This window comes from Apteryx rowi, unplaced genomic scaffold (genome assembly GCF_003343035.1).
Source record: "Apteryx rowi isolate R43461 unplaced genomic scaffold, aptRow1 scaffold_147, whole genome shotgun sequence".
NCBI lineage: Eukaryota > Metazoa > Chordata > Aves > Apterygiformes > Apterygidae > Apteryx > Apteryx rowi.
The window spans coordinates 789123-813469 of NW_020447719.1; the positions used below are offsets into that span (position 1 = coordinate 789123).

Genomic DNA, 24347 nt, shown 5'->3' on the forward strand with positions numbered 1-24347 from the left:
ACTGTGCGACTGCTGCTCTGTGAAACTACTCTGGCATAGGGTTCTGCACTACCTACTTGACTTTGCTTCCCTTGAAAACGGCAAAAGCATGACAAGATATTCTTTCTCACACTCAACACTGAAAAGAAGATACTATTATGGAAAACTTGTACCAAAGAGACAAAAGTGAGGCAAGAACCTGTTAGAGGCTTGCCAAAACTGGCAAAGATGTGCTCCATCATGAAGCATCCCCAAGAAAGTGGTCATCCATGAGTTAACTGACCAGCTGTCATGTCCTCAAGGAGTATCATGTACAGGCATGTAACTGCTTCTCTCACTATAGAATCCAGCTGAGTATTAGAACGGACTTTTCCCTGCCTTTCCAATTTTCTCAGAGGAAGGAAACAAATTATTTTTGCAGCTTAAAAAAAGCAAAAAATTCCTAAATAATTCCTCTAGCAGTTAGCAGAATAAAAATGTAGTTATGACAATGATGAAACTACAAATTATCTGCAAATGTAAACCATGATCAGTGTTGCCAAAATTCATAACCTGACTGATATTTATTTTATATACACATCTATCGTAATGCAAATGAAAAACAGCTCTAAAGATCCAAATTACAGGGAGCATAAAAACAGCTCTTACAAAATAAGAATTCTCAGTATCTTTGCCCAAAACTTGGTCTGAACCCAAAATAAACATCATCTGAGGTTCAGAAAGTTCAGGTAACTTTCCCTAATTTTTTAATTGCCATATGCCTCTTTACAGTTCCTGGAACTAAAGGCAGGAGTGCCAAAACTGTCCTGGAACATGTTTCAGTTGGAGTTATGTGAATGATACAAAATGTTTTCCGCCAAAACTTTTTGAAATTTCAGCTGACTTTTGACTTGACTGAAGGGATTATCAGAACAGGCAGGGCAGAGATAATCCAATACACAGAATTGAACTAAAGGAGTTTAAAAAGGTAGAAAAGTGTGCTTTTTCTCACCTGCTCTTTTACTGCTGGTCCTTTATTTTAATCTGAAAATAGGAAGGGGGAAGAGAAAGAACGGAACTTGCTTGGCTGAGTTCTGTTTCCCGCTCCCCCCGCCCAGAAGTGAACATCCTTCCTTGCCAGCTCCTTTACTAAAATTCTTCCAGACAATTCACTCTGCCTGCAACAAATTCTGAGTTTCCACTGTCCTTTAGCCTATGTTGCAAGGATGGTTTCTGCATTTCAGAAAAGGGGGGTATTTCAGAGTCTCGCTGTCACTCTCAGTGTCTCAGATCACCATGCTTACTGTGCTCTCCTGAGCAATAGAAGCATGTTATTCAAAGGCTTATTATTAAAAGGCCAAAGTTATGAAATGGCTGTGCCTTTGATTCACAAAATAGTTTTGTTTGGGGGCTGGCATGAGGTGCAACTTTATAGAGAGTCTGTGCAGAAATAATGTCTCTGAGGTGAATGGCAGACTGACTGCATTATTGGGTACTGTGGGTTTAAGCAAAGGAGTGTTTGGCTCAGAGTTGAAATTAGAGCTTATTGTGTGCCCTTGAGTAAACAAAGCTATAATGGTTTATTGAGACTGCTGACTTCTAACAAACAATACTTTCTGTGTAAGCATGACATTTTAAAACTATGAACCTGAGGCATATATACTTATTATCATATGTCTTTTTATTGACTTATTTTATGTAACGCTTTTAAATAAAGAGCACAGAAAACTAGAATTTGTAAAGGGAACAGAGCTGACGCATGTGGATAGGACTGTCACCAAATATTGACATATGCCATGATGATGGCCCAGGAAAAAAAATCTAAGACAACACTTCAGAATTAGCTGTAATTAGTTGTAAATTGGCAACATTAATCATCTGGAGATGATGCAGGAATACAACAATCCTTATTCAATCCTTGTGTGAATCCTTGTGTTCACACAATGGCCCATGAGTGGACTTTTTTCAAATCCAACTCTGGCTATTATTAGCATGAAGAAGATCTCTATGCATCTTTGCTAGCGTTACATTGGTGAGAAGATGGGGAAGTTTTACACATCGTTTCTGAATGATTCCCGTGTCCTGGGTTTCTTTTCTGTACATTCTTTGTCACTTTCATTATTTTTACAAGCATTTAGCCTGTTCCTTATAGGATCAAACCCAAATGAAAAAAAAATTGGATTTAGTTTTTCCTCTGCTGAACGTTTTGGTTAAAAAGACAGTCAAGTAGCAAAAGCTCTATAAATCAGCTGCTGTTTGAGATTTTCAGGACCTAATGCATTTCAAAGCATAATACTAGAAGCAAATGGAGCTGCCTTTGTACAATTTCTCATTCCCATCACAGCCTGAATGAGTAAACGTGGTTCTGTCTTCCATTCCCATCACAATTGGAGGCATGGGGATGGGAATGGTTTCATTTTGTGCCATTGTCAGTTCTCATTTCTATCTCGTTATAAACTCATTTTGGGGACAGAAATGGTAATAAGAACAGAAAATCACATTAAAAATATTTTATGAAATTTTATGACATTCTTAGAGTTGTGAGGAAAACAGAGAAAAGATATAATCCATTTTTAGGGTGAAAATTATCCTGAAAAACAGACAACCAGAAAAATACCCCACCAATCATTGATTTCTTATTGATAGCAGCATCATGATGAAACGCATAAATGGCAGGTTATATCCTGCAAAAAATAAGCTGAGGAGGTATTGCTCCCACAGACCACTTCTTTGAAAAACCTTCCTTAATCCCAGTCTGTGTGGTAACCTCTTGGCTCACAAAGACTGATACTGAAGTCGTTTAGGCAGACACAGACTGATTTTAAACCAAAAGCTTCTTTTGTGTTTAATTTGACTTGGCAAAGTGAAATCCCAAGCAAAATACTGCATCTTGATTTTCCAAATGGAAAGCAAAAGGAGAACTGGAAAAATCAGAAATTTCCTTAGGAACCAAGCATCAAATGCTTCAGTCATGACGTCTCCTGTCTTGCCCACAGTTCAGCTCCGTCAGAGATATTCAGCTTGAATAAGTGACTACAAATAGAACTAAAGCTCGGTGTCTATCTGTCTACCAAATACCCTTTCTCACTCATGAAGTGGTAGCTCACACTGTGTATTTAGGCTTGCTTGGCTCTGTAACACAGCAGAGCTCCACTCCAGTCTTTGAGGTTTATCCCTGCTGGGGTTCCATCAGGGCAACTTCTCTTTTCCAAATCAGAAGGAAAGCAGCATTGCAAAAGCAATGTAGAAAACAGCGTTTTTCCTATGCCCTTTCTATTTATTACCTCTAATTTCCAGATAATGTACATAGAAACCTTTTGTGTTTTTTCATTTTCCAATATAAACCAGGTTGTCAGGCACTGAGTTTTCATCCACACCATAGACACGAAAATATTTATAACCTGACAGTGGCATACCAAAAGAAACAGTTACACACAGTAGTACCTTGAGTTGAGGTACCTCACTATTGAACATGTTGCCTATTTCACATAAAGCAAATCTATTCTTCATATTTTATTACATATGAAAAGAAGCAAATACTACACTTTAAATGCCCCGATTCACTTGGATCTGTGATTTTACTGGGAAGGAAGCTCAGAGGAGGGTGGAATGCCTTTACTTCTTTTGATTTTGACTGTGTTCAAGTTTCACTTACAAAGGCAGCAGGCTTGAGGGAAATAATTTGATTCACATCAGTGTTTTTTTTTTCTTTAATTTATGGCATTATGAGTTAGATGATACATTTGACATAAGAGCTGACAGCTGGCACCAAGAAATTCTTATTTGTCATTTCTTAATTGTGTTTTTGTGCCACTTTACATGGAGTGGTTCTGTTGGGCAGAGATTACATTCTCTGGGAAGACAGTGTTTGCATACAGCGTTTGTAAATATGGGTAGTCACATAATATGAAAATATAATTAATATCACAAAGTAGTTGCAAGGAAGAGTGATGGAAGAGGCTTTAATTCAGCTAATTTATTACCACACTATACATAATATGTTACCCTTAGGATAAGGAAATAAACTTGTTTCCCAGATGACCTGGATTCTACTTCTGGGTCTGCTGTAGATCTCAGTTCTGACTTTGGGCGAGCCATTTTACATATAAATAGACATTTAAAATATACTGTTGCTGGTCTATAGTCAGACTTAAGGTACCACAATCAAAAACAGAATCTAAAGTATATTAGATACCTGCTTTTCTTCCTGACCCTTTTTGTCTCAAATACTTAGAGTATTTTAGATACAGAGTCTCATTTCTAACTTGTGTAACAGCCAACAGAGCAGGATCTCTGCTGAAACTTACAGGTATGATGCAAATAACAGTAATACTGCACCATGGTCATATAGATAGTATAAACATGCATAAGATGAGGAAATATATCTGGTAGTCTTTCACCCATTTTTTCTCTTTTGTTTTCCTCCTTCTGTTTCCTTTTCTTTTTAGGTACAACTACCAGTGATTTCTTCATCGCTCTTTGTAGCAAGAACTCTGCACACTTGTTTTTGGTGACCCCAGGAGAAACATGGAGAAGGAAAAACAATGTCATGACTGAGAAATCTTTGGAAAATGACAGAGATATCTCCTTCTTTACAGTCTCACCAATGTAATTTATCTTGAATGTGATTTGGCCTTAGTTATCCTCCTTTAGTTTGGGTACCAATTTCATGTTACTGTGAAAATTTCTTTTGGGAAGGCATGTTCTAAAGGAACTCTAAAAAATCTGCAAATGAGTATTTTTATACACATCCTTTTTTAGCAATTAAGTGTTCTGAGTACTTTGTTCCCCAAAACTCAATTTATTCAATTTTATTATGTTCCTGCTACTATTACAAAGCAGCAAATATGCCTTACTCCCTGCAGCTGCATAACTAAAATAGTTCAAGATGAGTCTGTATTTCGTTTCGCTACTAGCTTTATCTGAATCCATTCGCTCGCAATGTTACATGCTTTGTCTTATGCTATGGTGAGATTGGGGACAATCATCAGTTCAAAATGATTATGGCTGTTTGAACTAGCTTTGACACTTATGTTTATTGGCTAGAAATAAAAAATGTTACCAGGAAACATCTTTATATCTCTAATTTGTGACTGTATTAGTTATACCATCTTTGTCATCAATCTTTCATCTTTTGATTGTTCACAAACGGTTCATTGATACCATTCAAAATTTGAAATGTACAAATTCACACTGCATGTTTGCACTGTAGTTTGATACAGATACATAAAACTCTACAAACACAGTTTTCATTATGGATATCCTGTTTATCATTTCTAAATAAACTTTCAACAAATAGCCTTTAATATTTTTTTCCTAAACATCTGCCAGAGAACTTTTGCAAAGGGCTAATAGTGGAAGAACACAAATAAGAAGAAATAAATTTAGACTTTTAAACCAATATTAGAAGGGTTTAGTGTACATATATTGTTAGAGAATATTGAACTGAAGCTGTCTAGAATTAATTGCTTAGCATAACTTGCTTAGCATTAGTAGCTAAATTTGCTGAAGCCTTAGGCCTCAGGCTGTGAACTTGCTGTGAACTTTTACTTAGATAAGTAAAAGGGGGCCCCAGAGCCGGTTCAAGCTGGAGGGATAAAGAAGTTACACGGACAGCAGGAGTAGCCAACCTTGAAGATAAGCAGCGGCCTGCCTAGAGACAATAAAGGGGCCCAAGGAAGAAGGGGAAGAACCGAGACCTAACTATTACTATTGGTCCAAACTATCGCTTAAGGGGTGGGGAATTTAGATTGTAAGGGTGTAATTGCCCAGGGATTTCTTTGTTCGGGGTCCCTCTTCGGAGGCACCCAGCTCGAGCTGTAATTACCACACGTATGTCATTAAATTTTATTTTTCTTCAATCTGACTTCGAACTTCTGCCTCAGCAGGAACCTAGGGTCGGACCCTGTTATGGAGGCCGGCGAGCCTGATTTTCCATAACAATATGTATATCAATAGTAATTAAGATAATGAAAATTAGATTCTAATCCAACTCCTGACATGGCTCTATTAAAAAACAGCAACTGCAAAAACACACAGAAATGCAATAATTTAAGTTAGTCAGGATGTGTAGTGATGCACAGTACATGTCTTAAATTAGAAGCTGGCTTTTCATCAGTATGCTAGCTAAAGACCACATCCTAATCTTAGCCATGTGACATTCTGCATAGCACATGCATGTGTATCTGAGGTTACACTGCTGTCCCAAGATGCGACGCTGAAAGAGGTTGTTCATTCTTGCTGTGCTCCACAAAACATCCCAGAAAAAAATAGGTGAAAAGTCAACAGGGCATAGAAATGTGTCTGATTCTGAGTAGTTTCAGAATAGTCCATTTCAAGTAGTTAATTTGTCAGTGTTTTTTTCTGAAGTGAAAGGACAACGCAGTATGAACACATAAAGAGTATCTTAATCACTCCAGCTCTTTGTCTCACTCCTTGCATAACAGCATTATGTAAGCATCTGATTTGCATCAGTGTACAGCTCTGATTGCTGAGAAAGCAGTTTGCAATTCAATAAGCTTCATACACAACGTTTCCTTTCGCTTAATTTCTTGCAGTAGTGTTGATAGCTGGCATTATACAGATTTTTTTCCTCATACTAACAAGCACCAATGCCACTGTGAATAATATGATTTTTGTCTCTGGGTATCTTAAAAAACCTTTCAAGACCGAAAAAAATACTGTTCATATTCTGTATACTCTAGGCTCAATATGAAAAAGAAAAAAAATGTCACTATGTCAGGAACATAGACATATGCTTTCTTCAGAGAGAAGAGTGGGACTGCTGTACAATAAAGTTTTAGCTCACACTCACTGGGCCATATGATATCTGGAAGTATTTCCCAGGTACTGATGATATCTAGTATCTCTGAGGGTTAGCAGATTATGTTTTCATTTAGAAAAGCTGAAGATGGCGTTTCAAACCCTTAATCACTAAAAACTACAATACAGACCTGAGGTAAAATCAGGCTTATTCATAAGAGGTGATCTCCAGACATCTATTACAGGAGGTCTCTGCTACAAAGAGCCCTCGGTATAACCACAGAAGACAAAAGTCAGGAAGCAAGGGGAAAAGATGAATTATCCTTTTCATTGTCCACACAAAACAATGAGTAATGAAATGACATACAGCGATCAACTGAAGGGCATCAAGAAGTACACGGTAGAGCTGGAAATGGAACCTATATTTTAAGAAGCTGGGCTGATAAGACTCTTCTTTCAGGTGGAAGGCTGTTCAGTACACCTAGGTGGAGAAGAGGTATTATTTTTTTACAAAAAGTGTCTTGTATGTGTTTTAAAACAAGTGGAAATTCTTTTATCAGTGATGTCTTCCAGAAAGGTAAACATTTAGTGAATCAGCTATCATAAAACAGGTTGAGTTTGCCAGCCCTGTGTTTGAACCATTAAGTCATCAGTAGTTCAGTGAAAAATTTTGCAGGGTTTGGCTAGAGAATGCTGTGGAAGAAGTATCATAACGCGTGCAGTGTTGTGAGTATTCAGTATAACCAGAATGTGGGTTGTAATCAACAACTGCAGAAATATCCATGATTCCTAACAATTATCACATCAGCTTGGAGCTCTGAAGAAACGCTCATGCTTTCTATTCAACCAGCTTCTCTGCAAAAGCAGTAAGGCCCACTCAAGAGGTAGCAACAAATAGGGAGTTGGTGGTCACATTTAAATTTCCACAGCCATTATGTGATTATGGGCCTGCGGATGGGCCTGCTTCCACTCTTTTTCAAAATGGCCAGGGTATAAGAAGCCTTTTAGATAGTCATTAGCTGCATAAATGTACTCTATGGTGTTCCATTTTACATAAAAAATTCTGTTGGTAAATCCTTGACTGCAGCAATTTCTGAATTAAAATATGAAATAAACACTAGGGAACAATGGCAAATGATTAAAATGGTTAGGTATTATAGGCAAAACCACAGGACTGTTAAATATTGGCGGCACAGAAATGGATCGTGTACTCTTCAGCTCTTTATTCCAAGGCTAATGCACTAAACAAATGAATTAAAGCTATTTTTGAGAAAGTATCTGAAAGTGGGCCAGTAAGCCAGAAATTCTCAATTTGGCCTTTTTTCAATTCTATGAACTGGGAATACCATCATCACATATGACAGATGACTAAATTCAGGTGAAAGAAGTATTGTGAAGTCTTAAGTTTCCAACTTTGAAGTTCTAGTGCTCCCAGCTTTTTCAAATACAGTCACTGAGAGAATCCAGAATTTTTTTCTAAAGACTTTTTTTTTCCCCTCCAGAAGAATGAAACATTTGAGATACCCTTTGGCAACCAAAGCGTGTGAAAAAAAGTCAAAACAAATGGCATATTTGAATCTATGAATAAAATCCTAGTAGTAAAACAAATGAGATCTTTATTAACATGAACGAAACAAACACATTACATCAACTGCTTCTGAGCTGCTTATTGGATTTCTGAAGCCAGAAAAGTTCATGACATCTGTATCTCTATTAGTCACTGTACTTTATCTGACCTTATTAAAATATTGCAATGGTATTTCTTTTCCTCTTCTTTTTAAATCATTTAAGTTCCTCTTTAAATTGTACTTCTAATGATTTTTTTTTTGATACAGCATTTTTTATTATATCCCACTTTTGGAGATGTTACTAGCTTTCTACAGCAACATGTAATGGAAACAAAAAGGGTGCTGCTGTTAAAGCACTGTTCTGCAGCCCTCCTACCACTGCCACTACTTAGAATATTTCTTTACTAACCAGAAAGCTGTGTGATACATTAGGGGAAGATCATTTCATGCTTTACAGTTCAACTGACAAAAGTGGGCAGTTGAAAGACAATGCACCTGCCTATAGGTGAAAACCACAAAACATTGCTCTTTTAAAGTGTAAGTGTGTGTGTGTGTGTGTGTGCGCGTGTGTGAACGCGCGTGCTGGGGGTGGGGGTTATGCTCACCTTAACTGCCTTAAAAGAACATTAACAGTTCATTAACAGACATTAAAATTTTCAAGCTCACAAGGCTTAAGGAAATATAATAAGACACCTTAATTCAGTTGAAACAGTCATTATTTTACCAATTTTAAGCATATGTTTACTTTTTTTCACCAGGACCCGATCTGTGTGATCTTTGTTTCTTTTTACCACCGACTCCCAATACCATTTAATTTTCTACCAAATTACCAGTCTGCCTTTCTCAGGAAGTTCCAGCCTTGAAGACCAGCTTTTCATTGCAGCACCTTGCAGCAACTTCCAGCCTCAGTTTCATTACCTCATGTTCTTTTCCCCAGTCAGTTTAGATCAGATCTCTATGGCATCTGCTTCCAACTCAGATGGCTCTCTCTTCTTCTTTGTTTCAAAGAAAAGAAGAGAAGACAAAAAATATTTTTGAGACTAAACCCCCCAGCTTAGTCTACCAGTGCTTCGCAGAGAAAGTAAACAATTTTATCAGATTTATAACATGGATGTTATATATATATATAGCATGGATGGATTTTTAAAGGGAAGGCAAAATGAACAACTCCCACAAAACAGTTAAACCATTTGAAGAAGAAAAGCCTCAGCAGACACCTAGTGTAAGAAAACTCAGTTTGCATGGCTAATTCCAATTGTTAAGCACTGCATTTTGTAACAAGAAGCAGTGGGGTGCCTGGGTAGTAAATATTGGTTACAGGATGGGTTCCTTCCATATGTAATACACACAGACATCATACACTAATCCATCCCTTTCTCCTTCTCTCTGGTTCTTCTCCTCCCCTCAAGTTCCTGAAATTCATTTTCCACTCCTGTCCTCCCATACAATCATTTTACAGCTTATTTCAATTAAGTGGATTTTTTCCCCTTTTCTTCCTATTTGTTTCTCTTTTTCTAAAGCTCTGTAGACATTAAATTGAACTTTGGAACACACAGTCTTGTAACAAATTTGAAAGACACAATAGATTTAAAGGCAGTACTGTGCCCTCAAATTCATCATTACAGGAAGACCATTGAAGAGGTTTGGGAATACAAGAAAAACTCAGGCGGCAGAAGGAGAGAGAGAGCCCTACCAACAAGTTTTATTTGTCAGCTGATTCAAATATCTTCTTGGATATAGATGGTTTTTAGAAATGTGTATAGAAAATGGTAAGCTTTTCTGTCAATTTGATTTTTTTAAACTTTTATCTCCTCTTAAAGTTCTTTTAGCAAAACATAACTTCTAATACCCAATAGTCCTAAATCTAACATTCTTTTTCAGGAAAAGAAACTCTGACTTTTGTTTAAGCCTTAGCTTACAGTCTTAGCTCCAAGTCTTAGCTTGGAGCTAAAATTTATAGTTCTAATATTCTTTCCTATCCTTTGGCCTCCTGTATAGCTCTTTCTAACCACACATACCAGTTCATTCAAAAGGCATTCCTCTCAAAATCAAGATCCCAAATCACGGACTCTAGCCTCCCCTGCAAATGAATAACCCAAGTGTGAGAGAAATGAGATCTGTATCTCACTTCAAAGTATTTTTTGTTCCTTTTTTCTGGGGTGGAGAAGTGTTTTTTTTGCAGGAAATGAGGGGTTACACCCTCTCAACAACATATCAGGATTCATAGAAAGCCCCAGCATCAATCACTTCTGACATCTAAACAACACAGCTCTGTCTACTGACAACCCCACAGGGCTTCTTGGATGTCACCTCAAAAGAGAGTTCTGGCACTGGAACCAGTGTGTGACGAGACACATACAGACATGATGCCTTCAGACATGCCTTTGGAGGGTGGCCCAGACCAGCAGGCCCTTGAAAAGTTTCTCCTCTTCCTGCTGAATTTGCAGGTGGTCTGTGAAAAAAAACTCCACTGGACTATGGAGAAGAAGCACAGCAGAGACAGATTTTTGACCTTCAAAAAACATTAAGGAGCATGTGTCCCAAAGAATCTCTTCAGACGCTAATCCTCCAAATGAGCAAGAAAGCAGCAGGCATTGAGCCTGAAGACACTGACAGCATCAGTAGTATGCCCTCCAAAATATTAATTCAGGAGCAGGCACAGATGTATTCCTCTAGGCTTGAAGTCACCTTCCAGTGGTTACTGTATTGGAGGAGCTTTTCCTGCAACAGCAGTTGCACCCTGGTACTACAGCAAACCCCAAATAACTTGCAGTAATAACAGTAATGAAAAAATGAAAATAGCCNCCAGCTAGCCCTATGGCACACATACAGAATATATATTTTGGGTATATGAGGAAAAGCATGTCTTCAGTATACTTTTGCTTTATTATTAGATATGGAGTAGGTAAGTTCCACGTTCAACTTCAAATGCCTTTTTCTGTGCTTTCTCCACAAAGCGAAGCAAATCCCTGCAGATTTGACACAAGTAACTTCCAGAAGAGCGTTGTTCTACACAGAGCATTCTGATGATGCTATAAATAAAAGCATTTCCTGTGAACAGACTGAAAGGAGAACTGACTATGCAAAATTCAGCTTTTGAGCTATTATACAAAAATATTTTAACTGTCTTGGATTCGTCCTTCCTAAGTGTTTGGTTTCTATTTAGTGTGAAATTAACATGGTTTACTTACAATGGGAATACATTTGCATTGATTAGAAACTAAGCCATTCAAGTCAAGAACTGACATTGTTAAAATCTCCCAGGCTGTGGAGAACAGTGGTTGTCTTCTTGTCTTCAGATTTTTTTTTAAATAGACAAAATATGATTTTCAAACATTAATTTCAACAAATACACAGCCAGACTCCATCTCTTTCCTGATGATGCTGCCATATAACTGAACAAACAAAGTATAAGAGAGGGAACAGAAGACAGGCAAGGTAAAATGCATAATTGTCCTGCATAATACACAGGGTGGTTCACAAAACCAGAACTCAGTCTCACTTCTCCAGGTTCTCAAAATGGTGATCCATCATCCACTACATTGTACTAAAACTCAGGGGTGATATATCTTTGAAAAACCAAGGCAAGTAGAAGGCCTTCCTTTCCCCCTCCCATGACACAAGAAATTGTGCCTGAAAGGAATGGTGGAATTAAACATTTATATCTTTTTTGCCCAGGTTATATCTGCTACCCTTCAGCTGTCAGTAAGTATGTGGAGCTGATCCTGTTAGATTGCACAGTATCTCTCCTCAGAAAACTCTCACCTCTCCACAAGTGGGAATGGACTATTCATAGTTGAGCTGTCATTTTGATTTTGACTTCAGAGAGCATTCCATGTTCCTTCTTTGGAAGTCTGATGCTTGTAGCTTGTTTGCGTTACTAGCATCTTGGTATGCTAAGCTGCATATATCAGGTCTCTCACATGGAAATTCAGGGGAAGAATATAAAAATAAGGTATCACACTATCTGGATAAAAACAAGCTTCAGAAAACTATTAGCATTAGTGAACTGATTTAGCTTTTTGAGATATTTCTAACCTGTGACTTCTTTTTTTTTTCCCCCCAGTGATGAGGGGATGAGTTCTGCATTGTGGAGGAACAAACAATTTCGGATAGAAAATTAGTGATTTGGGGGGAGGAATATAATTCATAAAAGCCAGCAAGATCTCTCCTTTCTTTGTGATCTGTCTTAGGGTTGGTAGCAAACTCATTACCTTAGCAATACTGAATAGAGATTAGTGAGCGAATTCTGAGACAGAAAAGCAGAAAACAAGAAATGTTAAGATACATGATATATTCAAAGAGCTACCTCACTTGGTCTTTGAGAGAATAATGGTATTGCAGGTGCAAGAACCAAAAAAAAAAAAAAAAAAAATCAGTTACAAGCTCTGCATTTATACAAAAAGCTCATGAAACTCACGCAGTGAAATCTGGGGGATTTAACTCAGACACACAAAAAGTAAAGAAAACAATGGAAAGGATGTGAAAACACAATCATATTGTAATGTCACACACTTGTAATGATGTGAAAAGAGACCTTCAGCTCTCTACCAGACTAAATGCTATAGGAATATCTTCCAACAGTGCATTGTCTTAAACAGTATTTATAGCAACAATGCAACTTACCTTTCTAACTCTTTAAAGACTCCCTGAGACAGGAGACTCCACTGACATCAGTAGAGTTCTAACAACTTCTTCAACGTTAGATTTGGCCTGGATGGTCAGACGTTCATTAAAACAGGATTATAGGCTAACTCAGGTTGGAAGGGACCTTCAGAAGTCCCTAGTCCAACTCCCTGCTCAAAGAAGGTTCAGCTACGAAATTAGAGCAGGTTGCTCAGGGATTTATCCAATTAGGTCTGGAAAACCTTGATGGATGGACATGGCACAGGCTCTCTGGGCAATCTGCTCCACTGCTTGACTGTCCTTGGGGTGAAAAGTTTTTCCTTACATCCCATCTGAACCTCAGTTGTTTTAACTTATGCCCCTTGTCTCACTGCGAAAAGCCCGGCTCTCTCTTCTTGATAGCGCTGGGCGGCTGCTGTTAGGTGCCTCCCGAAGCTGTCTCTACTACAGGCTGAAACAGCTCCGGTGCCTCAGCTGGAGTGCTTATTTTACCTTTTTAACTGGGGAGGGAACTCAGACTCAACAGCCACATTTGCTCAGCTAAAGATACGTGTACAGAAAGTCCATCCATGATGTCAGCCTTTTTATTCCCTTTGGGCTCATTTTTCAGCAGATTTATGGGGAAAAATGAAGGAAAACCAGTTCTATAAAATGAGTCACTATTTATGAGGCTTGCCTATAGGTATTTGCCATGACAGACACAAAAATGACACCAGTCAGCAAGTCTTTTGTTTACAATTGCTTCTACTTCCACTCCTCCTATCTTCACTGGTTTGACTTTCATACATCTCAGGAAGTGTTTATATTTTGAAAGCAATTTTCTTGGTTTGTTATTGACATGACAAAAAGGTCTGTTTGTACTGGGTTTGCTTCTTTTCCCCACTTTCTTTAAAGCAAAGAGAAAGTGTGAAGTGTGAAGTGTGTCAGTGTGGTATGATTTGCCAAACCACCTTCTGACGACAGTTAGAAAAACGTAAGGGTTCCTCTCATTTGTGCTGGTAGGCATATTCGAATTGAGGCTGATTAATCAGATTTAATGGACTGAAACGAAGTAAATATTTAACAGAGTAGGGTGATCAGTCAGAGCAACCAGTTTTTAAACAACTCACTGGTCAAAAATTCAAATTCATCCAAATAACTTCAGTAAACATGAACCACAAACACACTGTCCAACAACCACAAACAACTCCCAGACAGAAAGAAGAGCTAAGTTAGCACGAATACTATTTGTTCAGCCCTAAACTTTACATTAAGTTCTATGAGGCAAAAGTGCTTCACATTGCACAGCTTGAGGATTGCAAAAAAGCTCTTTATAAAAGTGTGTTTACACTTCCAGAACAGAAAATCTTTCTTATTTTAGAGTTTCCACCTAGTGAAGGAACACAGGTTTCATCAAAATTTTTAAACCAACGACAGTGACTGTTCAAAGGTTTTTAACATTGTTCTCCCTTACCACCACCTTTGTATATTCTGGATTTTTATAGATTTTGATCATAAGATCACTGAAAGAAAACTTTCAAAGGCACACTGATAATTTATATTTAATCTTAGTGTCTCTCTTAAGAAAGGGTCTAAGGGTCTAAGTTAACTGTCCAGTTACCTCTAAAGTCAAAGTTACAATGTTATATTAAGTTTTCTTGGGGTTTATGTCTTGACTCTACTCTTGTGAGGATACAGTGTTTTTGTAAGGAATATGCCTTCACTAGAAAGCAGTCTTTGTTCACTAAATATTGTATCTTATCTTAGCAGGACAGCTGTCTTTGAACTGATGTACTCATACAAAGTAAGATTTAATGACAGACAACACTTGCATGCAACTTAATTACATTTGAGCCTAGAACGTTTTTTTGTGGTTCAATGATAAAACTATAAATGAACACTTTGAACAAAATCCTTAAACCACATTATAAAGTAGCACCAGTTGACTAAAGAATCAAAACCACACAAATAAATAATTACGTATGTATGTTTGATGCAGGCTGTGCATATGAAAGAAGATGAGTCACTTCATTTTTTTATGTTGGATTTGTGACAGCTGAGCGATGTAATTATCTTCCTTTGAATTGTGCTAGTTTTATCTTGGTGGTGTTAGATCTCTATTTTTTCTGTATTCTAATTTCTGCAGTGTGTGAAGTGCAAGACTCAAGGAAGTAAGCCATTGCAGAAATTCATTTTGCTTGGATTTCATTAAGCATGTAAAGAATATTTCAGTACTTTTAGACAGGCAAAAATAAAGCCAAAAAAGATGAAAAAAAACCTCATTATTATACACCTAAACACAAAGATTAATAAATGTTCCTACTGAACAGTTTTAAGTTGGATTAATTTATCTTAATTTAACATAAGGAAAGAAAAACAAACAAGAAAATCCTTTCAGCCAGGCCAAAAGTTATATGGAATGCATACTACACATAAATTGCATTAAACAAGGGATTTAAAGCTAGAAACATGTCTGGGGCTTTTGTTCCTCATGCCAAATAAAATAAAGAAAGTAGCAAAAATAACAATATTCACAGTGATGAGACTGCCAGTCGACTTAAGAAATATGCTTGAACACATGACAAATAGCAAAATGCACTCCAGGCTATTATCATTACCACCAAAATATATGTAAGATGAGTGAAAAATACACAAAAATCTTGAGGTTGCAAATAAACAACAGAAAGTCTAGGTATACTCTTAAATACTGAAAACATTAATAAATACCCTATCATTAGTTATATCTGGTTGAAATTAATGGGAAATCAAAAAGACTTCTTCTGATAAGAGGGTTTGACAAGATCCTTATAAAACAAGGAGAGAACTGAAGCTGGACAGATAAAACAGTAGTAGCTTTAGAACAACATGGGACAACCTTTTTATTAATGAGCTTGAAGAGCAAGCCCTTGGACAGGTTTGTTCATCACAAATAGATTTATGGGAATCAAAAAGAAAGAAAAGTGTTCCTGGTAAATAGTATACAAAGAGGAAGGCAGTAATATTTTGCACTAGTTGTGAAAGATGAGATTCATCTTATTAATATGACATTGTTTTGAATATGACGTATGGCAAACATTGTCCAATTTAAATATGTACACTAAAACAAGATAACTGTCACCTAGAATAGGCCTCCATAAAGCACATATCTAAAGTTGGTGAGAAGCATCTCACCTGAAATGACTAATATATAGAGTAGTCATGTTTTTACCTAAAAGAAAATGAAATGTCTCCTAAACAATGTGAAAGGAATATTATCCTGAAACTTTCTCATGGTAGCCTATGTGCATGCACAGAAAAAAGGAAAAATACCCTGGCTATCAGATCATATCTGTTGTCTGATCAGCATCATTTTGGCATTGCTTAGGCTGCATTTCAGCCAAGGCAGTTTACAAAGAGTCTCAGTTTAAATATTATGGTATTTTATAATACTGGTTGCACTGTGAAAGGCTGAGATATGACGTACATATCATCACTACTCTTTTGAGAGATTTCTCCTGATAACCTTACTGCTCTGGAGGTACAGAACAGAATATGTGAGTACTTCAAAAAAAGGGGACAGAATTACTAGAGTTTGAGGAAGATAATTATCCCTCTCAGCTGCCTGAGTTCTGCTGGTATCTGAATGTTCTCTCAGTGCTAGACGACCTGTCAAAGAGCGTGTAGTAAAGGAGACACAGTGGTTGGCAGTCAAAAACACTACACCAGATCCAGATTCCATTACTCATTTTGTATTTCAGTGACATTTCCATCAACTGAAATGAGTTCTAAGAAAGTGGAAAAGTAACTTTGGACCATGAAATCTGGATTACTCAGTGCAGCAGCAGATATTCTTACTAGCCTATAATACTGATGAATGAGTCATACAGAGAGGTTTATGAATATGAAAAATTAGGAATTTTTGAGAAGAGGACATTCGTTATTTTGATCTTAATATTAAATTCTGAATGCATGTGGAGAAAGCCAGTGCAGATTATCTTTTTATATAAAAATACTCCAATACTGCACATTTCCCCAAGGCAGCAAATTCTGCACAAGCAGTAACCTAAAAATCTTAACCTTAAAAACAGTAACTTTCTTACATGATTGTGAATAGTAAGCAATACACTCACAACACTATTTAAGAGTAAAAGGATGAAGAGTTTCACACATAAAATCTATTAAACCTAAAACCACTAGGCTCTCTGTTTAAGGCATTCAAAAGCTGGAAGTCAGAAGCATTACTAATGACAGGCACATGAAATAAGATCTGACTGGTGAGGCTGTTCATCATTGTGGCCAGTTTTAGAGCCAGATCATCACTTTAGAAATATCAGTATCTGGATAAGGTCCAAGTTTATTCCTCATCAAAGCAGTATGACTCCTGACTCCAGTGAAAATAATAACCTCAACTTGTGGAGACAAAGTCTTGATCAATAATGAATCTTAACACGTCTATGGGATCTTCTCCCTTCTCAGATCTGAATTATTACTGACACCTTTTTGGCACTCTGTCAGCAATGGCTGCTCACTGAATGTTGAAAAACAAAAAGCAACTGTAAAATACACCCACTGGAAAAACTAGAGAAACATTCAATTGTGGTTATTTCATTTCTGATATGAAATGTAGCCTGACATAAATATGGTTAGGGCCTTGAATAAACACACAGGATTAGTCCTCCAAACCAGCTCCTCAAGTTTTGGAGCCCAAGGACAATCAACAGTCCTTTAAGTTTCTCATGGATTGCCATGCAGCCTGATCACAGAACTTTTAAGTGAAAACACCAATTTTGTTGTTTAACAGAAATTCCACAGATTAGCTATGGGCCACATGCCATAGCCATATGAAGTGTAGCTGGTGAAGCACAGCTCTATTTCCTTCTGCCAGCTTAAATTTCTGATGCTTTGTCTCTCTAAATAGCACAATGTTCATCAAGGATTCTGGAAAACTCTAGGAAAATAGGAATTGTTTTACAAAATTAGACCCCTGACCCATTTAATCCTTTCTCTCGTAACACGAGGATTTAAAGAGCCTTTAGAAGCCAGGCACTCAAGACCACCAAGCTAGGTATTCACCCAGATCCTTCAGTGTATCCAGAGACTGATTTAAGCCCTAAATTGCAGACTTTGTTCTTCCTTCCATATGTTTATTATCATAACTCTGGATATGAATTACAGCTTGAGAATCACTACATTCACAAAACTGTATTTCAAAACATGTTCTGAAAGTCTCAACTTCATGTCTAATGTTCACATGAGGAAAGAAAATCATTTTAAATTACTCGCTGTCCCAATTTTCTCTATGATCAAGTTCCATGTTATATCCACAAGCATGCAGGCACACATATACAATTCACCATGCTCCAGGAAATGTGTAGTAGGTTAAGGATGAGTCCCCAAATATACATGTTTTGTAGATTTTATATAGCTCTTTTATTAGTTTAGTAAGTATTAAAATAAATGTTAAAATTCAAAGTATTCATGCCACACCACTCTGACAGAAATGTAAGTATCTCACAGTAGCATTTAAACAGACATTCCAGCAGGACAGACTGGTAATTCATCAAAGAACTTAAATGCTTGCCTGAACACCCACTGATGTTGGTGGCATGACTGTATGTGAAACTTCTGACTGAATCAGGACCTCTAACTGCTTCAAGCTATTTTTTATGTCTGGGCTCTAATCTGAAAGCCACTGGAGACAACAGAATTCCATTGACTTCAGAATAGGCTTTCCACGGAAAGCGCTCATATACGTATCTTGAAAGCACACTTACTTGACTGATCCAGAGAAGTCACTACAACTCCACTCACAGTCCTGCACTGTAAAGTTGCACAGATAATGCTTCATACATATATGTATGATATATTCAGACTCCAGAGGCGAGAAAAATGCATTTTACTCGTAGCATTACAAATCTTCCCTGGAGCACATATACATATTCTAAATTCTAGAATCCCTGACTTTGTAGTATTTCAACACTTTTTCACAGCAGAAATTAAGACTCTGTAACGTTTTCACAGTGAAGAGCTGGAGATCAGGCTTCTGAACTCATGTTTAGAAGGTTTACGAAATGACCTTATTTTAGAAGTACTGAGCCTCAGGTGACTATGCTGGATTTAGCAGAGAGGTTTTCTAACAGAGATGGAAAAAAGGCCTAATCTGTTCCCTTTGTAGTTAGTAGCAGTATAACTGTTGAGCTCAGCAGCTAACTTCTAGACTTCTGTTTTTGAAAAAAGGGTAGTCACAGGGACTAAATACCAAAGAATACTCAAAAGAATTGGGCAGGGTTTTCAGAGCACTGCAAATGAAAAGTGTTCTCTACTTCTGTTTACTATCATGGCTTGCTTGAAAGACTATCAGGTGTGCAGGGAATAGCATATAGGAAAGAAAGATGTTTTCTTGTTTCAAAGTAATTTTAATCCTATAATATCTCCTAGTCCCCTTTCCTGAACCTTGAAAGGGTAAATATGCCATCTGGTTAAATAGATAAAGACAATTAAAGGTAGGTATGCATACAAACACAAATGTGCATAATCAGGGCAGTGCTAGAACTAGAGAAAGCAAATAAAGAAGCTACCTTTAAAATGTTAAACATGGAAAATTATGAAACAATAAAATACGTGTCCTTTCAGCACTCTGTTCTTCAATCTTTGGAGAAATACATTTAACTACTAGAAGCACATTTATAAATTTTCCTTGGAGCAGCATATTTTTGTGATCATCAAAGCTAAAAATGTGTATCATTTAAAGCAATGGAGTGGAGAAGCTACAGTAAGCTCAATTCTCCCCATTTCTATTTATTTTTACTTTCATTTATTGATTACTAGGAGAATCTTTTCAAGTATGTTTCTCTTCTAGGTGTATTTTCTCTTAATGATTGAGTTTCTTCAAATTGAAGCTGATGCACTTTTCAGTGTTTCAGTTATAATTACCAAATTTAGAATGAAAATGACCACTTAATTATGTAATTGTCTTAGAGACAGTGAGATAATTAAAGCCCTCAGAAAAGCAGCCCAAAGGCATTGGCTGAGCAAAAAGGTAAAGAAAACATAATCCAGGCATCTTAGAAAAGTATTACATAAAATATTGTAAGAAAAGAAATTATACATTGGTCCCTGAACAGATGCCCTTAAGAACCATTTATCTTAATCAATATAAAATATCATATTTATGTAACAGAGCACGTGCAGCAAGAAATGCTACCATAAATTGGTTGTTCAGAAGTTATAGAAGATAGAGACTGAAGGTATACTTCACATTACAAGAAGCAGCATTTAAGATGAAGCATATGAAAAATGAAAGTAAAATGTATGGCAAAAATTAAGAAGATTATCAGAAATATAGCTGTGATTAAGCTGCAAATAAATAAAAGTTAATAGTTTGTAAGTAATCTATAAAAACAATAAAAGCTGGAGATGTTCTTGATGAAGGACTAATCTGAAAAGTTATCTCGGGTCATGATAAATCTGGAAGAAGTGAATATAGAAAGTCTGGGGATATCATATGAAATGTCAATATAAACACCTTTAGACATGTATTTCCAAGTTATTACACTTTCTTAAACTTGGAGATATTTGCAGCTGCACACAGCAAAACCAAAACCAGATGGACTTTCTTATACAGCAACACAGCAAATCTAAAGAACCTTCCTGTTTACAATTTGCATGAAAAATATTTCAGTTAAATCGAGAGAAACATGAACACTTATCCTGCTAAAAAGCCTTAACCCCTTCATTCTGGCTCGGTGAGGTGATGACACAGGAGAGGATTAGGTTATGATCAGATGGTGGGGTTGGTTAAAAAACACAAAATTCACTCTGCTGCGCAGAGACAGGAAGGGTTACTGTGTGCATACTGGAAAAGTCCCATCGGCTTCAAGGGGTGATATGAGCCTATGAGCCCTCAGGAAGTGTTCAGAACCCACATGGAGAATGGTGCCTCTGTATGTAACTTGCACCATCTTTGAATTAACAGTGCCAGACTTATGATGCTATTTCTCATGAATATCATCACCATACAGAAAATACTGCTGCATTTGAAGCTAACAGAATACATTTCTTCTTCATGCTAAAAGCCTCAAACTGCCACACCATGAAATCAGCTTCCTTCTGTTCCCAGCAGTTAACATTCATTTCACATGTGTTTTAGCACTTGGTGGCAGACAGTTATTGGCTATACTCTTTGCTATGAGGTTCTTTCCTTTTATAATTAAGAATCCTTTTGAATTGTGAATAGTTAACGTTTCTGCTGCTAAAGATTACAAGCAATTAATATGTAAATTACAAATTGACACTGAGAGGTTATATGGACAAGATAAGGAATGGCTTGTTCATATACTGATGGCTACCTGTGCTTAATGTAAAATAAATGTGAAATAAAATTTTTTAGACTTTTCAAAGTGTAGCTTAAAGTAGATCAGAACATAGAACAGGTTACTTCTTTCTGCCATTATGAATCAAGGAGCAGACTCAATGCAAATTTGAAGATGCAAATTTCTTCACAAGAAAATCTTCTGCACTTCACTTCTTTACAGTTCTTACCTTCAGTAAACTTGGACTCACATCTCTCTGATGCCTAATCCTCATGGAACCCAAGGAAAAGCAGGTTCTGGAAAAGAAATATGAAAGAGTCAAAACACTCCTTGGAATCGTGAGATCTTTTAACAGTTCCAGAGGTGTTATCCAGAGCTTGAATTAGTTAAGAGACATCCTGCAGATTCTGATTTTTTTTTTTGCTTCTGCTTTCCCAATCCCCCCAGCACATTTAATGAGTATAAAAGACCACCAGATCAGAGTCAAATCTTATCATTATGTGTGTGTATGTATATAATATGCAAATATATAATTGCAGTGATATAAAAAATTGTGCCTTTTTCCAGTGAAACTATTAATTTGAGGCATTTATTGTACATTAGATTTGGAGGCACTTGCCAAATTCTCCATTGTAATTGTTTTAACATTGATTCTTGAGAATTCCATGAAAAAAATGACATCTCTACTCCATTAGGGTCCTCTCAGCTACCTGTTGTTTCCCTGAAATACCAATTTGTCCACACAGGTACGTTGTATACACAGAATGCCAGGAACTGTGTTTAGAATCTACAAAATATTTGAAAATAGCTTGAAAATGTATAGTTATAAATATTTGTAAAGGGGTTAAATTTACACAAAAATATCTTTGTTATTTTAAACTATCAATATGGAAAGAAATCCTGCAAAAAACTGGTACAATGTGCTTAGCATTCTGGACATAACTAATTCCACTGCATCAAAGATAAGCATGCATTTATGCGTGTGAAGGATCCTAGTCCTTCAGATACAAACCCCCCTAGGGCAAAGATTGTACTTCCGTAACTTTCTGTACAGTGTCCCAATGAAATAGATACATCTTCAGGATAAGGAGCACAAATTCCAGTCGGGCCTGAAGCTCCAATATGGCAAAGAGCTTGAGCACACGCTTAAGTGTTTTGCTTGATGAACCAGGGCCTGAATTTCTCTTTGTGCAAATTTATTCCCAAGCATCAGACAGAAAGATAGCACTTATCTTCTGGGTGGGTATTCTCCGTTGATACAGAAGTTGGCTGTTTCCTTTCTTAAGAGATATGCAAAAGGGTAATTATTTACAAGCTCCTTCATGTTTGATTAAACAGGATTAAAAAAGAAATGAATAATCAAAGAGTGGGTCATGCATAGGGACTGGCACCTCGAGACATACATAAACATACAGACATCTATCATACGTGAATGTATATCACTTGTAATGTATCTTCAAAGGTTTAGAGAGCTACTGGAAAGCCTGTGCAGAAATATTACATGCTTACCATGGGCTTTGTCCATTTATAAAAGCAATAGTTAATACATACTGTTCTGCCTTTTTTTTTTTTTTTTTGCGGGGGGGTTGTTAAGTGAAAGATAACGGTTACGAAACCGGCCTGCACGCTTACACCACCTTTATTCCACCTCAGCCTCTGGGCAAACGCTCCTTGCCTCAAGCCACCGCCGAGGCCGTTGGCAGCGCGTGACGCGTCGAGGCCCCGCCCCACGCAGCCCGCGGCGGCGGGGAGCCGAGGCGGCGGTGCCCCGTCCGCTCGCCGCCGCGTGCACAGGGCCACAGCGGCCCCCAGAGGGTCGGGCCGCGCCCGCCAAGCCCAGCGGCTCCACCGTGGGGTGCCCGCTTCCTCGGGGTGCCCGGCTGCTGGTGAGCCGTTCCCGGTGCGGCGCCGGGGGGGGAACTGCTGCGTCACGGGACCAGCGGACAGCATTTCTGCACCCAGGCTGGCACATACGTCCCTTAAGCGAGAGCTTTTAAGTTTTAGGGAAGTGAAAGCACTAAAAAACTTGGCAGTTAGCAGGGGAGTTTCGCACGCTCAGCACCACCCGCGAGCAAGCCGCCTGCCAGCTTACCACTGCCCCGTTCTGCCTAAAAAGCGCCGTGCGTGGTGCGCACACCTCTCCTCACGTAACGGGTGAGTCACCCCTCCAGCGGCCACTCGGGCGGTCGCTTCAACTCCGCCCGCTTTGTTCTGCCCGGAGCTGCCAGCGCGCTCAGCAGCCCCGCCGCAACGGCCGCCGCCGCTCCCATAGGCTGGCGGGACCGCGCGGGCAGCCAATCGGAAGCCAGTTGTTAGGCGGCCGGGGCTATCTTTAGCATGGCCAAGCGCAAACAGGGAGGCCCCCGCCCCCGCGGCACGCACGTACCCAGGGACACGCAGAGCGGTACACGGGGGAAATGACTGTCAGCGGAACAAGAGCAAACAGTGGCCGGCGTTGTGTTGAAACGCTGTTGCTTTAACTGAATTAGTGGCAGGGTGCTAGAAACCAGTTTTAAAGCAAGGCTACATCTGTCTTCACATACATCTGCCTTCAAGGGAAAAGAGAAAAACACCCCGCTGTGAACAATACTTTTCAAAGAAAATTTCAAAACCAAAAGTATTACATTAAAAAGCTATTTTAATTACAATGGCTACTACCATGGATGGCTTTGCAGACCTCTGCCTCCTGTATGATTGCAGCTTTGCTTTCTAATGCCTCTAAACATAGGCTTAACCTGCACAGACACTGAAAGGAACATGACTAATGTGCCTGTTTAAAATAACTGTACTGTATATGCAGTTGGTACGTAGCATCTTGAACAAATTAGCAGCATCTTGAACAAATAAGCAGCAGAAGGGCTAATTATGATGAATAGTATGGGCTAAATTTTGTGTATTTTGAGGTTTATTTGTATATTTTTGTAAAATAAATCACACGATATTGTGGCTGGCTATCTCTGAGGTTAATGTACTTATGATAGATTGTTAGTCACTGTTGAATAGTAATGAATTTATAGGTTTTGAAAAAATCATATTGAACATAAATTTACGAATAATACTGAAACAGAACATTTTGAAGGGTTCAAATCGTTCAAATAACTTGAAATGCATTTTCCCCCCAGTTTCTTGCACAGGCCCAAGTTACATAAAGCACTTTCATATA

At 38.0% G+C, this 24347-nt stretch overlaps 1 long non-coding RNA gene across 7 annotated transcripts in view; it reads right to left on the reverse strand.

Annotated features, from left to right (window-relative positions):
- The window catches only part of LOC112962359, a 47169-nt gene extending 23730 nt beyond the window's left edge, over positions 1-23439 (reverse strand). The window contains exons 1-5 of one of the 7 annotated variants that reach the window (XR_003252264.1): positions 23277-23439; positions 21414-21480; positions 12054-12206; positions 9119-9280; positions 7088-7201 (exon numbers count right to left, since the gene is read on the reverse strand). This is a non-coding gene — a long non-coding RNA (uncharacterized LOC112962359). Of the gene's footprint in view, positions 1-7087; positions 7202-9118; positions 9284-12053; positions 12207-21413; positions 21481-23276 lie in introns of all 7 variants that reach the window. The other 6 variants (XR_003252262.1, XR_003252260.1, XR_003252261.1 and 3 more) reach the window with 6 other exon arrangements.
- Positions 23440-24347: the final 908 nt, after the last annotated feature.